We start from the raw sequence: 8528 nt of genomic DNA on the forward strand, positions 1-8528 counted from the left end.
CTCTGAAGAAAGCGCCCCCTGACTGCCCACTGCACGCATCTGCACAGTGGCGTGTAGCCCACATGGGTCACCTGTGTGTGTACTGATGTCAGGCCCCCCCGCTCCCTCATAGTTGAGTGAGAAGAGGACCATGCTCAGGACCCTGAAGTGGGTGTCCTGTCTTCATGGTAGACCAAACAGCCATCCCCTTTCTACTGAGGGATTCCACCCTCTTGTTGGTGGGCTGAGACCCCTTGACTTCTCAGGTGCAACCTCTCCTAGTCCCAGGAGAGTAGTAGCCAGTCTTAGCCACTCACAATCCAGTGATTGGCCCGAGAAGGGTGTGTAACCGAGGATCCTTGTCAGAGAAAGCTCAGGGCATCCGCTGGAGCCCAGGGTCTTGTTCAGCATCATCCTCGGAGATGGTGAGGACAATGCTGTGTCATCGCTGGCCCTGATCAGACACTGTGCAGCCGCTAATCAGCGTCCCCAGCTGTGTACCTCTGGAGCTCATGGTATGAGAAGACAAACCAGCCTCCTAAACCACAGTTACTGGCTTGTCTGTTGCTTTCAGCCAGTAGCAGTCTTTCTGGTTGGACATGTGAATGGGACGTGTGAACATGTATCTAGGTGCAGGGGCCCCTTCTGTGTTCTCCATGTGACCCATCACTTCTCGTGTCACCTGGGCACTGCACTAACCATGCCCAAATCCCACTGCATCCTGGAACTGCCCCTCTGAGGCTGGCATAGGGAGGACCCACGTGCACAAGTGCTCTGGACGTGCCCAACCCCTGCAGCCTGCAACCTCTCCTCCAGGGGGCCTGCAGTCACCTCAGGGTGCCTTGGTTTCAGGATGAGGACAGAGAGGAATGGAAGCAGGTGCACGATCTCTGTATCACATCCAAACTCCAGCAAGACTGAACGAATGCCAATGCTCAGGCACAACCTGCAGGCACCTTGTTGCCCAGCTGGGTTTTGAGCATCACTTCATTAGTTCCACAAACCTTTACTGGCATAGGGCTGGGGTATGGATCAATAGAAGGGACTCACCCCTGCTCCTGTGGGTTTTTTTTTTTTAATTAAACATATATTTATTTGGCTGCACTGGATCATAGTTGCAGCACACAGGATTTTCATTTTGGTATGTGGGATCTTTATGTCATTTGAATTTTTAGTTGTACCATGCAGATGTAGTTCCTGCACCAGGGATCGAACCCAGGACCCCTGCATTGGGAGTGTGAAGTCTTAGCCACTGGACCACCAGGGAAGTCCCCCTCCTGTGGTGCTTAATGTCTCGCAAAGGAGATGAGCATCTATCCTGAGCACCCAGACAGAGTGGAGTTCAGTGCAAAGAAACCTAGACTCCCCAGGTTTTGGTGTGTGGGAATTGACTGGATACAACAGGAGGGAACCATCAGATGCTACTGAAGTTCCCCTCCTTGACTAAGGGCTAGAAACGTGGTGTGTACACATGCATAAAGCACTGAGGCTACACACTTGAGATTTGTGTCCTTATGACACCACCCTTATGGCAGAAAGCGAAAAGGAACTAAAGAGCCTCTTGATGAAAGTGAAAGAGGAGGATGAAAAACATTTTAAAAAAATGTTAAAAGCTTAAAAACATTAAAAAAAAAAAAATCATAGCATCCAGTTCCATCACTTCATGGCAAAGAAATGGGGAAACAATGGAAACAGTGACAGACTTTTTATATTCTTGGGCTCCAAAATCACTTCAGATGGTGACTGCAGCCATGAAATTAAAAGACGCTTGCTCCTTGGAAGAGCAGCTATGACCAACCTAGACAGCATATTAAAAAGTAGAGACATTACTGAAAAAGGTCCATCTAGTCAAAGCTATGGTTTTTCCAGTAGTCATGCATGGATGTGAGAGTTGGACCACAAAGAAAGCTGAACGTCAAAGAATTGATGCTTTTGAACTGTGGTGTTGGAGAAGACTCTTGAGAGTCCCTTGGACTGCAAGGAGATCAAACCAGCCAATCCTAAAGGAAATCAGTCCTGATTATTCATTGGAAGGACTGATGCTGAAGCTGAAGCTCCAATCCACCTGATGTGAAGAGCTGACTCATTTGAAAAGACCCTGATGCTGGGAAAGATTGAAAGCAGGAGGACAAGGGGATGACAGAGGATGAGATGGTTGGATGGCATCATGGACTCAATGGACGTGAGTTTGTGCAGGCTCCTGGAGTTGGTGATGGACAGGGAAGCCTGTCGTGCTGCAGTCTGTGGGGTTGCAAAGAGTCGGACACAACTGAGCGGCTGAACTGAACTGATAACGTTGCAGCTGAAGATGGAGAAACTCTATACAGTCAGCAAAAACCAGACCAGGAGCTAACTGTGGCTCAGATCATGAACTTCTTATTGCAAAATTCAGACTTAAATTGAAGAAAGTAGGGAAAACCACTAGACCATTCAGGTATGAAAGTGAAAATTGCTCAGTCTTGTCTGATTCTTTGCAATCCCATGGACTGTATAGTCCATGGAATTCTCCAGGACAGACTACTGGAGTGGGTAACTGTTCCCTTCTCCAGGGAATCTTCCCAACCCAGGGATCAAACCCAGGTCTCCTGCATTGCAGGCAGATTCTTTACCAGCTGAGCCACCAGGGAAGCCCAAGAATATTGGAGTGGGTAGCCTATCCCTTCTCCAGCAGATCTTCCCAACCCAGGAATTGAACCGGGGTCTCCTGCATTGCAGGCGGATGATTCTTTACTAGTTGTGTAAATCAAATCCCTTATGATTATACAGTAGAAGTGACAAATACATCCAAGAGATTAGATCTGATACAGTGCCTGAAGAACTATGGATAGAGGTTATAATATTGTACAGGAGGTGTTGATCAAAACCATCCCCTAGAGGGGGAAAAATGCAAAAAGGCAAAATGGTTGTCTGAGGAGGCCTTAAAAATAGGTGAGAAAAGAAGAGAAGCGAAAGGCAAAGGGGAAAAGGAAAGATATACCCATTTGAATGCAGAGTTCCAAAGAACAGCAAGGAGAGATAAGAAAGCCTTCCTAAGTGAACAATGGAAAAAAGACTAGAGACCTCTCCAAGAAAATTAGAGCTACCAAGGGAACATTTCATGCAAAGATGGGCACAATAATGAACAGAAACAGTATGGACCTAACAGAAGCAGACGATATTAAGAAGTAGCAAGAATACACTAAAGAACTATACAAAACAGATCTTAGTGACCCAGATAACCACGATGGTGTGATCACTCACCTAGAGCCAGACATCTTAGAGTGCAGTCAAGTGGGCCTTATGAAGCATCCCTACAAACAAAGCTAGTGGAGGTGATGGAATTCCCATTGAGATATTTCAAATCCTAAAAGACTATGCTGTGAAAGTGCCGCATTCAATATGCCATTAAATTTGGAAAACTCAGCAGTGGCCACAGGACTAGAAAAGATCGGTTTTCATTCTAATTCCAATGAAGGACAATGCCAAAGAATGTTCAAACTACCGCACGATTGCATTCATCTCACATGCTAGCAAAGTAATGCTCAAAATTTGCCAGGCTAGGCTTCAACAGTACCTGAACTGAGAACTTCCAGATGTTCAAGCAAGATTTAGAAAAGACAGAGGAACCAGAGATCAAATTGCCAACATCCGTTGGATCATAAAAAAAGCATAGAAAAAGCAAGAGAATTCCAGAAAAACATCTACTTCTGTTTCATTGAGTACACTTAAGCCTTTGACTGTGTGGATCACAACAAACTGTGTAAAATTCTTAAAGAGTTGGAAATACCAGACCACCTTACCTGCCTCCTGAGAAATCTGTATGCAGGTCAAGAAGCAACAGTTAGAACTGAACATGGAACAACAGACTGGTTCCAAATTGAGAAAGGAGTGCATCAAGGCTGTATATTATCACCCTGCATATTTAACTTCTATGCAGAGTACATCATGTGAAATGCCGGGCTGGATGAAGCATAAGCTGGAGTCAAGAATCGGGGAGAAATATCAGTAACCTCAGATATGCAGATGACACCACCCTATGTCAGAAAGAGGAACTAAAGAGCCTCTTGATGAAAGTGAAAGAGGAGAGTGAAAAAGTTGGCTGAAGACTCAGCATTCAAAAAAAGAAGATCATGGCCTCTGGTCCCATCACTTCATGGCAAATAGCTGGGGAAACAATGGAAACAGTGACAGACTTTATTTTGTTGGGCTCCAAAATCACTTCAGATGGTGACTGCAGCCATGAAATTAAGACACTTGTTCCTTGGAAGAAAAGCTATGACAAACCTAGTCAGCATATTAAAAAGCAGAGACAGTACTTTGCTGGCAAAGGTTCGTATAATCAAAGCTATGATTTCTCCAGTAGTCATGTATGGATGTGAGTGTCGGACCATAAAGAAGGTTGAGCATCAAAGAATTGATGCTTTTGAAAAAAAAAAAAAAAAGAATTGATGCTTCTGAAGTGTGGTGTTGGAGAAGATTCTTGAGAGTCCCTTGGATAGCAAGGAGATCCAACCAGTCCATCCTAAAGGAAATCAGTCCTGAATATTCATTGGAAGGACTAATGCTGAAGCTGAAACTCCAGTTCTTTGGCCACCTGATGAGAAGAGCTGACCCATCAGAAAAGACCCTGATGCTGGGAAAGACTGAAGACAGGAGAAGGGGATGACAGAGGACGAGATGGTTGGATGGCATCACCAACTCAATGGACATGAGTTTGAGCAAACTTCAGGAGTCGGTGACGGACAGGGAGGCCTGGTGTGCTGCAGTCCATGGGGCTACAGAGTCGGACACGACTGAGCTACTGAACAAAACAAAAGATTTTATAGTTCAATGGAAACGAAAATGTAATCATGACTGTCATATCAATTAAAAAATTACCCATTATAAATGCCACAAAGGAAGAGTCCTTGGTCCCACAGAAGCATAACTTTGGGCTGAGGTAGTAACTGAAGCAATCAGGGCTGCCTCCCTGTCTGCCGAGATCTGAGGCAGGGCACTCACGCATGTGAGCGAGGCTCTCCTCTCCCCTCCCCTCCCCTCCCCTCCCCTCCACGCTGGGTTTGCTATGATGCTTTGAGAGCAGAAAACCTTGTTTCTCATCATTGTAGCTGTGTTAGTGCGATGCACCCTCTTCATACAGGCACCGGTATACGGACATGCACCCACAAACAGGCATGCATACCCGACATAGACACACACTCACACATTATACATGCATTTAACGGACCCAGATGCTGTCCAAAATGTCCCCGCTCTGCTGCTGTTGATTTGAAAAGCAGCTCTGGGCTTCCTTGGTGGCTAAATGGTAAAGAATTCACCAGGCAATGCAGGAGACGTGGGTTCAATCCCTGGTCTGGGAAGATCCCGCATGCCACGGGGCAGCTGAGCCACGACTACTAAGACTGTGCCCTACTGCCTGCGCTCTGCAGCAGGAGAAGCCGCAGCAACGAGAAATCGCACACCACAGCGACAGAGGAGCCCCCACTTGCCACAACTAGAGAAAAAACCTTCGGAGCAACAAGGACTCAACACTGTCAAAAACTAAAAATAATTTTTTTTTTTAAAAAAAAAAGCAACAGCCCTTTCCCTGTGAGCCTAAGACCATCCACGCACCTTAAGCAGCTTCCTCAAGGAGCCCAGGCCCCTCTGCAAGGAGCTACTTGTGTTGGGATGAACAGAACAGGCTGTGGGTGCCACGGTGGGAAGGAAAGGAGGGGTCCCGACATCACCAAGTCTCCCCCCACCCCCTGACCTTGACCTTGACCATGACCGCAGGGAGACCACCCACCCCTGGCCTTCCCATTGCCCCTCTTTGCTCAGGTGCTTGCTTGTCCCCCAAGTGGCCAGAAGGGGAAGCAAAAGGGGGCATCTCCATGGAATAGAATGAATTCCACCTCTTCTCTGAATGTTTTGTCCCAGAAGTCATGCGTCCTGGTTAGGGTAGCCAGCCAGGGCCTGCAGCTCACTCTGAGGGGGGCCTGACGACCAGGTGGGTGTGCCTGCCCCCCGCTGGGGTCTGTACTCACTGTGCCTCCTGCATCCGACCCTGACCTTCGTCACACCTGCACACCGCCTGGGACGTCTAGAGAGTCCTGCCAAGCCCCCGACCACTGGCCTGCCGAAGGGGCAGCAGTAGCAGAGGGAGGAGGCATGAATTTGTGCCCCCAGCCTCCTGGGCTCCTCTGCGTGGAGACCCCCCTCAGGTGGTTACAGCCCCGGGGGCCAAGGCACAAGCCTGCCCCGCCGCCCCCCACCTACCTCGCCAGGAGGACGAGTGGAGTCCCTCTGCTCAGAGGAACAGACCCAGGGAGGGGGAGCAGAGGGCAGAGGGGACACGGGGTTGGGTGACAGGGCCCTGGGGCGGGGGGCGCGGAGAGTCTGGCTGGGCCCAGGTTCCTCAGCAAGGGTGCAAGCTCCCCCTGTCTTGCAGACCCTACAAGACTGTGGCGTGAGCGGCCCCACCAACTGGATCTCCAGAGCCTGCCCTCCCCAGGGAGCACCCGGGTCTCTGGGGACCACAGCCCCCTCCAGCCTGGAGGGACCATCAGTCTAGCCCCCTGTCTCACCCAGAAGTGGATCTCCAGGTGGTTGGGGCCCAGAGAGCAAGGGAAGGGGTCAGCTCACCACCAGCAGAGCCAGCCCGGGGCTGGGGGCCCAGGGGAGCACAGGGGCTCCTGCTTTTGGGGTTCGGGTTCTCTGCGGGCAGCGGAGTGCGAGTGTGGTGAGCTGCTTCTGCTGAGGGTGGGAGTCTACACAGGGTGGGAGCCAGGCCCCTTCCTGCCAGGCAGATGCCAGGAGCTGGCTGCTCTTGTCTGCTCTAAATTTGCACAAAGGAAATAAATAAAATCAAAGTTGTCTTGTCATCAACCCCAGTGATGGCTGAGGCAGCTTTTAGGGCTAAATTGCTCTGTTTTCCTCCCTGCAAAGCTGCACTTCACTCACGGGGAGAGGGCGTGGGACTCGGTGCCGCTGACTGTGGACTCCGGATGCTGCCACAGGGCAGGAGCCAAGGCGGGAGACGGACCTGTGTGCCGGGTCCTGTGCTAATTCCGGAGCACAAGACCCAGGCCAGAGCGGGGACACATCGGAGGAGACACCTATGCTGGGCACCAACTCCCGTCTCACACGCACCTGTATTCACACCTGCACACCAGGTGAGGCCAGCTCAGGGCACTGTCTCAGGAATGGGGGGCCTGGTACCACTGCTCTGCTCAACACCAAGGCCGTGCTCCTTAGTGGCCTGTCTTTAGGGGTGCCATTCACCTTTCAGTCACCCTCAGCCTGGGGAGAAGGTAGACCTGGAGACCCCTCAGCAAGCTTTGCTCTCTGTGCTTCTTTTGACAATGTCAGGATGGCTACTCAGCTATAAAGGATAAGAAGCCCAGGCAGGGGTCCTGAGCTTGGCTGTGGCCGGCTAGGTGGTCCCGAGGGGACTTGCTTCTTCATTCCGCTCTCAGCCCTCGCGTGAGATGCTCTGAAGGGCAAGGGGTGAGCCTTCCTGGGGTTGCCCTCAACCAGCTAGGGCCGGGAGCCAGCAGGTCAATGTTCTAGCTTCCCACCTTCGGGAGATGCATCAGGGAAGGGCACCCAGCCTTAAGGATGGACCTTACGCTGCTTTTGCTCCCTCTCTGCCTCACTCTTGCCCACTCCTCACTACAGCACACAGTGGGGCTTTTACCAAACCAGCTGCCTGCTCTTCTGCCTTTGCATGTCCTCCTGCCTGGAACTGAGCACAGTGAGCACAGACACAGCAGCCTCAGGGAGCCATGAGGACAAAGACCACACACTAGGGACGCAGGACCAAGAGGTGCCCGATGCCCTCCACGTCAGCCTCCAGACCTCCTGTGGCACAAGAAATGCCCTGACTTATTAGTCTTCCTGGGGTTTTCTCTTAGAGCTCAATACTTTGCATCACACCTAACCCCCTGTTGAAATATTCCCATTAACATCCAAAAAGAATGTTGCTAGTGACATGAAGAATATAAAGTCCCAGTTGTGCATGTATTTTTTTCTTTACCTTATAGATTGTATTTTTAGATCTTATTATGTTTTTCTCCTTTTCTTAACATTTTGAATCATGAACTTCTTGGTCAATATTTCATAACTAGACTCTGAGCTGAGACAACCATTCTTCACTTTATAATGATCTTGGCTACTCTGCCTTAATTTTTTTGCTTTAAATTATACCTTGATTGTCCCAATCTCCTTCTAGCCTCAAACAAAAGAAAATAAAACTCACATATATGGAGGAAACTGGGCAAAGAAAAAAACCAAAATTTTAGCAATCATTTTTAAGTTGGAAAGACATAAGGATTTTTTAATATTCCTTTTATTTTCTACAGTATCCACATGTTCTATAATAATCATGTACTACTCTTTATAATGGAAAAATACTGCTTAAAAAATAAAATAGAAAAATCCCACTCCATACGGTGTTGATAAACGGGACTAACTCTGCTTGCTGAGTGCTGCTGTCAGGCACCCGGCCGAGCTCACCGAATCCTCCACGATGGGTACTTTCATTGTGGCCAAAATAGCTTTTTATATTAGAGTTTATCTTTTTTATTTTT

Source organism: Dama dama, chromosome 22, assembly GCF_033118175.1.
Source record: "Dama dama isolate Ldn47 chromosome 22, ASM3311817v1, whole genome shotgun sequence".
In the NCBI taxonomy this organism is placed as follows: domain Eukaryota; kingdom Metazoa; phylum Chordata; class Mammalia; order Artiodactyla; family Cervidae; genus Dama; species Dama dama.